General features: G+C 41.4%; 1 pseudogene; it reads left to right on the top strand.

Annotated features, from left to right (window-relative positions):
* Window positions 1-8,712: 8,712 nt before the first annotated feature.
* LOC148357105 (U2 spliceosomal RNA) lies at window positions 8,713-8,867 on the top strand (annotated as a pseudogene).
* The last annotated feature ends 780 nt before the right edge of the window (window positions 8,868-9,647 follow it).

Here is a 9,647-nt window from a genome sequence, read left to right as displayed (position 1 = left end):
TATGTCAGATTGATGATGGGTCATCTACGCCAATTTCAGTTAGTTTCAACATTTACCTCCAACAAGTAAGGAAAACACAATTCTAAAGTTTTCCAATTTAAGGGATCCCAAATGCATAGGTATAGATGGTTTCTCAAAGTTCATCAGTTCCCAGTCCATAATAATAATCTAATTCCTATCCGGACCTTGATGTGAAGCTCTATGATGAATCAGATCCTGCCGTAATTGGTCTGGGGTAGCCTGCCACTCGGATTACCGAGATCTCCAATCATCCAAGTAATCGAGAGAAAGAAACCTGGTCAAAACTCGCCTAGTTCGGGTTTTTCATGCATCGTGACTCACAAATCACATGGGAGTCAACGAAAAAAAAAAGGAGTGATTTGATTTTCCAGTTTCACTGTTGTGCTAACGATTGCTATCATAAACGCAGGTTCTCTCTGTCTACTACTCATGCTTACAGAATCTTTTCACAGTAAACAATGACAAAAGACTGGCCAACGATAATAACATCTATAATGTAAGGGTCAGTTTCAACCTATAGATATTCATTTTAAGAACGAAGCTAAAATCCTTCTTATAAAACTTTAATAGAACTGTAAAATGAAAAGCACAACAAGTCAAAGCACAAATATAACTTTACAAGACCAAACAAACAACAGCCACGAAGGACCAAGATTTATTAGATTACTTGTTCCAAAACAAATACATAATAACATTATTGTACAGATTCTGTGCAAGACCTTGCATGTGTATTCAAGTATACGTTACGATGCATGAGTGGCAAAAATGCACACTTTCTGTATCTTCTTTGCAGAGATATTGCTTGCAGTCAATGCCTACTATGTCCATCTCATCTCATCAGCCGCACCGCTTATCCTCATTAGGGTCGCGGGGGGCTGGAGCCCATCCCAGCCATCTCCGGGCAGGTGGCAGGGGATACCCTGAACTGGTTGCCAGCCAATCGCAGGGCACACAGGGACAGACAACTCATTCGCTCATTCACACCTAGGGACAATTTGGACCGGCCAATTCACCTTAAATGCATGTTTTTGGAACGTGGGAGGAAACGGGAGTGCCCGGAGGAAACCCACGCAAGCACGGGGAGAACATACAAACTCCGCACAGGAAGTCTGGAGCTGGATTTGAACCCACGACAGGTTCCCATGACATGAACTGTGCCGCACAAGCGCAAACCACTGCGTCGCCGTGCTGCCCCTACTATGTCCAGTCCATGCATAACTTCTGCTTTGACTGTAGCTTGTGTTTTACAATCTGCTGGATAGCTGGATTGAATGTGACAGCCTGTGTGGGTTTGGTGGGAATAAACATTTTCGTTCAACTGCACTTGTAACAAAGTATCACTGGAGTTACACGTACTTAACCATCTTATTCCTTCACAACCTGAATTCATTCTGTAACTTGTCCACAAATATATGGTATTTTCTATATCTGCTCAGATAAAAAAAACCCCGAGGTGAATAAGTTTATAAAATGACGTAGACGTTATTCCCTGTAGTTTTGTAAATTATAATTTAGTCGAGGACCTTTTCTTTTTCTTCATGGCACGAAATGTCAGATGCAAATTTTTTTATCCGGCATGATAATAAATAAAAAATCAGCATCCCTGCTGGACATCTTCCTATTGTAGTTTCGGTCTAGCATATTCCACCGCTTTACCAGTGACTGTAAATGCCGTGCGTTAGTAACTGATAGATGGTTACATTCTTTGTTCACTTGCTTTCCTGCTGTCACTCGGAATCGACTGAAACTGCGTCTCACAACCTTCCCCGGGGACAATTTTAAGCTTGAATCCTGCAAACACTGAGCTCGCTGCCCCTTTTTGTTTCCCTCCTTCGGGAGTGGAGAAAATAAACAAATTCAAGGTAAACATTGACTGTATGTAGGTTGGAGATTAAACAAGGGCTTCATTCATCCGCGGCCTGGAGGTGCAGACGCTCCTGGATACGGAAAATTGTAAAGTCCTCTTGTTTAATTTCTTCTTCAATTCCACTTTCATAGTAGAATTAAAGGGAAATATTATTTGGAACAATGGTAAGTCAGAAAAAAGGTTAAAGGTGTATGACTGTGTGTAATAGGTTCAAAAACATGGCCTCAGTTTTTAAGCTTTGGTGTATTGTGAAGACCTCTTGTTGGCTAACATGCTGGTTGCATATAGGCAAACATTTTGAAATTAAAAAGCATTAGATGCTATCGTACACTCTATTTACACGCGTGAAACAAAATCTGTCTCCAGAATAACAATATTTGCTTGTTTAAAAGTAGAAGTGGTAAACTTTTACCAAAACAGATATCTAATATAATCGTTGGAGAAGTTTATAAACACACTTCAAAATAAAGCAGCTTTAAGACTAAAATACCAGTCTTGAGTGTTGTTGTTTAGTTCTTGTATACATTTAAAAAAAGGGTAAATTAAAAAAAAAATCAATAGGCGTTTTTAAAGGGAGAAAAGCGGTAGTCTAACAACCTAAAGTGGTAGTGTTGGTTCGTATGTGGTTGGTGATGCAAAATGACTTTGATGACTCAGCTTGAATATTTTATTTTTAGTAGTCTCTAAAAAAACAATCCTCGCTAGTCAATAATTTCTAAGGACATAAATACCTTTAAGAGTTGGATCTGATTAAATTAGATTAAGACCTGAGCTGCTCCGCTAGGTGGCTGTGGCTTGCCCTTGCTTGGTGCCTTTCCAGATAAGTCGAGGTGTCCTTGGGTAAGACACTGAACTCCTAATACCCCCAATAAGCAGGTTAGCGCCTTACATGGCTGCAAGGCCGCTATTGGGATATGTGGAGCACATTGTAAAGCGCTTCGGGAAGTCATTGACTTGAAAAGCGCTATATAAATGCAAATCATTTCATTTCATTTCATAAGCACTTTTGCCTATATTATCCAGTTTGAATCAGTTAAGACCATTCGGTCACAAGTTGGTGAGGGTGAGTCTCTCTCCCTTTTGTGTGTGTGAGCGGCTAAAACAGTATAAGACTAGGAACTGTTTTTTAGATAAGACAGATTTCTTCCGTGTTATGCCGAAAAAGGCTCCACAACGGTGTATTCAATTTTTCTGGCATCATGTAAATATTTAAATGAGAATGTTCCATCTCCTGATTCTTATCTTTAGCTTAGCAGTCATTTTAGCAAAAAGAACCAGGCTGAGGCTCAGGCCAAGCCTTACAATCTGTAGTTATTTATGACGCCAATATCAACGGGCAATGATCTCTCAGAAAAACAATGCTTGTGGTTCAATAATTTCTAATTACTATTTTTCAGCCCCTCTGTTTTAGGTTTCAAGTAACCTTCCTTCTTATCCTGTGAAGATGCCAAGATTCTAAAGTCCCAGCTATCTAAATATACTTCAAAGCCATGTCTCCAGTTCCTTCTTAGTTATCTTCTGTGATTTAGCAGAGAGATTTTCCCAAATGAAGCCCGCAGTCTTGAGACAAAATCTTTTTATGGGAGCTCTCAAATGCCCTCAATTAGTTTTGCGTTTTCCCATTATCCCCTCTCGCACCTTTTCACAATCTCCACTCGACGTCAGAAAGAAGATCCGCCAAGCCTCGAAGAAATAGCGGCAATCTTTTTTTATTCTGCCACCGCCTTAATCAATTTACAGGTCATGAGGTGGCACTTGGACGAGATGATTATTGTTCTAGCGAGGCGGGGGGCTCGTCTCTCGCTTGTCTAACGCCTACAGAGCGGGTGGGCAGATTGAACGATAAAGTCGTCTCGGCGAAACCGTTCCTGATTTAAAGCACACCCCCCCTTCCCCAGAAATTGATACTTATTTTTCTCCTCGTGTTCACTCGAGTGCGACATCATCAACCGCCTCATCGTTTTTTTTCTCTCTCCCTCGCTCCGAGTTTGAAGATTTAAAGTCCGAGGAGGTTACCGTGCAGTGCTCTGGCAATGTCAGTGATCATCAAGTGGCTGCCTCAGAAGTCTGAAATTCTATTTTGTCTGCGTGAAATACCGTCGTCGGTCCAGGCTGGAGTCACTGAAAGTCGGATGAGAAAAGACATGCAAGGTTTCTTGGAAGCGTTTGAGTTACTATCTTAAAATATTGACTGCCATATTTGAGCAAAATCACACAATAAATACAGGAAACTCTTGATTTTATTGTATTGTCAAAAAGTTTCTGTTTTGGGGAAAGTAAAGGATCGGAACGGTGCACAGAATGAGTTATACATGCGAAGCCGCAGAGATGCTTGTACTTTTTGTACATTAAAAAACCCTTCCCTCTGAGTACTTGCACTGACGTCCACACTCCCTTTGGGTTATCTATTCCAGTGTGAAACCGGGGCCGTGTGCATGTGTAATGCAGTGGAAAGGACACGGCATGGCCTTATACACCGGAGATACGAAGAGCGGGCAGAGTCGTGTTCTGGGTCAGGAAATTCGCAGAAATGAACATTTCATCTGCAATATCAGCTTCTCTAAGTTTGACTCACCAATCATCTCTTGCAAAATTTACTTATCCATCCAGGTAAATTTATTGTCTGACCCCAGGCTGAGTTTCTAATTTTTTAGGGGAAGGAAGATTGGTTTTGAAGAATCACGTTCACGTGGATTTGAACTTGCACTTGCAGGTTTAATTCGAATCAAATCAAGCTTTATGACCACTCAACCTGGAGATACGGCAAGGCTTCTAGCAGGTGGGTTTGTTCTCGGTCAGAACATCAAATAAAAAACAGCATATCATGCTATATGCGATTCTCGGATTTAAATCGCAAATACACTGGACCCCCAAGCAATAATCCATTCTGAGGTGGAGATCGCAAAGCGAAATTGCCATATAGCTCGGATAAACATCCATGGAGATGCAAACTTCCGGTAACCCAGACAAATACATTAAAATACAAAATAACATACATAATTTGATGACATAAATAAATGTACGTGTAAAGAAAAAAGCAAATTCATATACCTTTAGTGTAACTTGCCTTAGGCTGGTAAAGTGGAGGAACAAGTGTATTGTTTTTAATAATAACCCCTATCCTGGATTGGTTTCTGCCATGTAACTAAGTGAGGGTAGCCATGCGTGTACCGTCTTTGTATTTCTTGATAATCGCAAGCTTTGTTTTCATGTTTATCTTGTTTTTTCTTCCCCCTTTAGCGTCACTGCAAGCTTCGGGACCCAAACCAAATAAATACAGAACAAAAAAATACGGCATCGTAATGCCAAGTCAAGTCATGTTTATGTGTATAGCCCTTAATCACAAAGAGTCTCAAAGGGCTGCACAGACCACAGATTATTGCAAAACACAGACTATTATGACACAATTCCCTGAACTAAAAATTACATAAGGGGAAATAATACACAGATATTGTCAACATAAAATATAGATTATTCAAATGCTATACAATAGAAGTGTGTTTTAAGCTTAGATTTAAACATTTCCACTGAGGTTGCAGATTGAATTTCAGGGGCCCAAATGGAGAATGCTCTCAAACCTGCGGATCTCTTCTTGGCTCTTGGGATTACTAGTAGACCAGCATTTTCAGAGCGAAGGCTCTGGACCGGAACATAGGGGGAAATTAAATCTGAAATATGAGGAAGACCTTGCATGATTTTGTATACTACCAACAGAACCTTAAAATCCCATATTAAGCTAACAGGGAGCCAATGCAGGTTAGCTAAAATCGGGGTAATGTGATCAAACTTTCTTGTCTTAGTTAAAAGCCTCGATGCAGCATTTTGTACCAGCTGAAGGCTCTTGATTTTGAACTTCGGGAGACCGGAGAGTAATGCATTACAGTAATCGAGACGGGAGGTAACAAACGCATGAGTTATAATCCCTGCATCCGATTGAGACAGCATAGGGCGAATTTTACCAGTGTTGTGAAGATGGAAAAAAATGCAGACTCGCATAGTAAATACGAAGCCCACGAGATTCCCAAGAGACAAAGGCATTTTGCTAGTTTAGCCAACAGTATTTCATCTTTTTTACAATGCTGTTATGCAAACCAATAGCTGCCGTGAAATGCGTAACGTGAAGTTTGAATTACGAGTTTTGGGTACGCAAAGTCATTTGTTGTTGATGTCGTGTATTTGGTGAAACACTGTAAAGAGGAGCTAAAAAATCTCCTTACTCCACACCATCGAGTGAAAACGTCCAAAGGCCAGGTCACCGCTTCTCGAGCGCTATATGTTGATCTTTTTTGTTTGCTGATGACATATTTTCCAGAGCTTCCTAATCATATATTTTTTCTTATTCTCTGCTACTGGTAGGTACATTGGTGGCATTTTTGAAAATGTTTTCCTAAACTTCTCTTACAACCATGAGAGGGCACTCGAGAGTTCTGTATTGCAATGGGTTGTCTAAGAAAATTAGTCATTGCAGTACTAAACAAAGCATAGAAATTTACTCTGCGGACAATTTTTTTGCAAATATTTACTCATCTAGATGAAGATATTATTTTTTTAAATGTTTTATAAGCCATTTTCAGGGACAGTTTTTTTCTCCAGGGCTATATTTTCGCCTATTAATCCTGACAGTCTTTGATCTAATTTATCCGTTAAAGTTTTATTAAAGGTTTGGACTACCATGTCTAATCTCGTTGCATACAATGATTCCCTTCGATGATATCAATGAATAAAATGCAATACAATTCAATAATTGGGGAACACAAGTGCGTGCACCACCACCATCAAGTTATAATGGACACAATAAATCATTTGGTGTTGTTGTATAGTAGGGAAAATGTCTTAAAGAGAGGCAAACAAAATAATCAACTTTTTCCACACAGTCAAGTGAAAACGTCACAAGGCGGGGTAGGAAATTTGTGGGGGTGTGCTGTACCTCTTTCTCTTTTAAAAGTAAAAAATCCAATTTACATTCACATTCTGGTAAATTTACCATGTGACTCCACACTGGTGTTTTTTTGTGTTTTTTGTGTGCGGAGATCGGTCATGAAGACTCACATTCGCGTGAAGGTGAACTTGTACTCGCAGGATTTGATTCCTATCAAGTCATGCTTTGTGACCTCCAAACTCATACTTCGGATTACCTTTCGCTCATCTCCGTCGTTCGTCCGTAAGAAATCCTGTAGGCTCACAGAGAGGCTCTGTGTTTTGACGAGTACCAAGTTGGCAGCCTGGGAAAGACACAATACGCACTTTTTGTCTTGCCGTCAGCCCCGCATTGGAGTCTTTCAATTTTCTCTTCCGTTCTATAAATATTGCTCAAATAGGAAGACGCATTATGAGCAGCAGGAAGACATTTTTGTGTTTGATTGTTGGATTGTCGCGCAGACAAAACACCCTTCGTGTCAGTTGGAAACGAGTGCTTGAATTTCTAAAATTGGAGGCACAAAATCACGTTTTTTTTACGACCTGCTTGCCTCGAGTGATGCTCACAGCCAGAAATGTTTGTCTTTGTTACACGTGTACCAGTCTGATGGAGATCCCCACGCACTAGGCATAAACAAACACTCCGCAAAAGGCCTTTTTTTTTTTTTTTTTTTGGTCGACGTGTTGAGAGCGCCAAGCAATTACAAACAACATTAAAAATGTAATGAACCCTATTTGCTTTGGGGCCAGGAACGAAATAGAGCGGGAGTGAAGGATGATGGGAGATGAACGGCGAGACGGGAGATGAGGCCTTTTGCCCGGAATGTGCTGCGATATAAATAGAGGCCCCTTGTACCGAATATTGAATACCTTTGGAAAGGAGCGACGAGAGATGAATAGTTTGGTCCTGCGAAGGTCCAGTTTACGCAGGGGTGAACTGTCAGGGCCCGCAAGCCCTTCTCAACTGGCCTAAACAAATATCAAAATCATATGATGTTATATTTTGTCCACGAATACTTATTAAATGATTCCAAATTGCCTCTCATTGCTTTCTCTCTGGTTGCACTGCCTCCAGACTTGTGCTTTCACATTTGAGTATTTAACCAATAACATTTCCGTTATTTCTTGTTGCCAGTGTAAGTAATCTGTCCAGAAGCCTTCACAAAGAATACTGAAGGCCGTAAGACATAACATTAGGGGCCGGTCACACAGACATTTGCGGCTGAATCACGGCCATAAATTTCTGCCTTTGAGGCGGACGCTATTGGACGCATTGAGTTCGCCATTCAGACGAGATACAGTGCTTGACACGAGTTCGGAAATTCGCGCGCGGGTGGCAGCGCAAAAAAGTTTTGCCCTGCTCAATTATTCAGAGCGCGGGTACGCAGCCTTTCACGAGCGTATTGAGGCTGATCCACGGCCAGAAATTTCTGGCCGTGAAGCAGATGTCGTTGGGCGCTGTTGGACGTTTAGAGACCGCCATATAGACGAGATAGAGCTGTGCTTTACTCGCGGTCGCAAATTTTCACGTGGTTGGCCGCGTTCAAAACTTTTGATCAGCTCAAAAGTTTGAGCACGTGCTTAAACCGCGTGCCGCACACGTGGTCAACACGAGGAAATGACGCGGAAATGACGCGGAACGACGTGCTCTGGCCGCGGCCAGGGCGTGGTTACACATGGGTAGGACGGGAAATTTCAGCGGGTAATCGTGGGTGGAGCATGGTAATAGCATGTTCTGCGCCTGTATCGCGGTGTTATTACGTGAAATTAGCGTGTTAAGCGTGTGACACTCAAACGCCTTTCTCCGCGTATAAACAGCGCGAATGCCAAACACACGTCAGTTGTGCTCGTGACGTCAAAGGGGTGAACATGGATCCCCGTCAGCATAGTTTCTCTTCATTTCGAATAAATCTTTCGGTGCATTCGCAATGATCGGAGCAACGCTTTATTGCTAGGACCTTAATTTGGCCTTTCGCATTTCGGGAGATGGAATATGAGCTTGCTCTGTCCACTCCACGCATCGGCCCGGTATTGCAATACCTCCGGGAACGGTGCATTCGCAATGATCGCAGCAAGGCATTAGGGCTAGGACCTTAGCTTGGCCTTTTGGCTGAGAGTAAGTGTCCCGGCTCCTAGGCTTTGTAGCGTATTATGAACTGACCGATAACGGATAATGGATAATGAATAACGAAGATAGATCAATAACCCTTAAAAACCCCAAAACCCCTTTTGGCTGAGAGTAAGAATTTCGGCTCCTAAGCTTTGTAGCGTAGTATGATCTGATCGATAATGAATAATGAATAAAGAAGATAGACCATCAACCCTTAAACCTCACACCCGCCCCCAGTCAGCGTAGTGACCTCGTCTCAATCCATTTTTATTTATTGACAATCCTTATCAAGATAATAAAATAAAACTGATGCCATAGCTTGAAATCTTGATCTTCACGGGACTGTGTTTCTACAGTCCGTTTCCGAGATTAGCTTCCCCTCGCTATTACAACCACATTTACCTCGTTTAATCTCACTTTTAGGGAATGTGATGGCGAATATATAACCAAAACCACTTCGTCTTGCATTTGTTGGAAATGTAATACAACTTAAACCATTCCGTCTTTGTTTTTGTTGTGAACGTAATCGAACGGTAATGCACACCGTATATAAAATCCTCCCCCCCTCGCGTGAACGCGCATTCTGCTGCGCTTCCAACGAAAGCGATCGTATTCTATATAAAACGCTTATTAAAACTATAAACCGAGCTAATTATAACAATTGGGAGATCCTAGTCTAAATAACGCGTTTATTTAAACAATAAAGTGCGATCGTATTCTACAAAATGCGTT

This window comes from Urocampus carinirostris, chromosome 11, assembly GCF_059441175.1.
Source record: "Urocampus carinirostris isolate Australia breed hairy pipefish chromosome 11, RoL_Ucar_1.0, whole genome shotgun sequence".
Lineage (NCBI taxonomy): Eukaryota > Metazoa > Chordata > Actinopteri > Syngnathiformes > Syngnathidae > Urocampus > Urocampus carinirostris.
The sequence above is the reverse complement of the archived record's forward strand: the minus strand, read 5'-3'. Positions and strand labels throughout refer to the sequence as shown.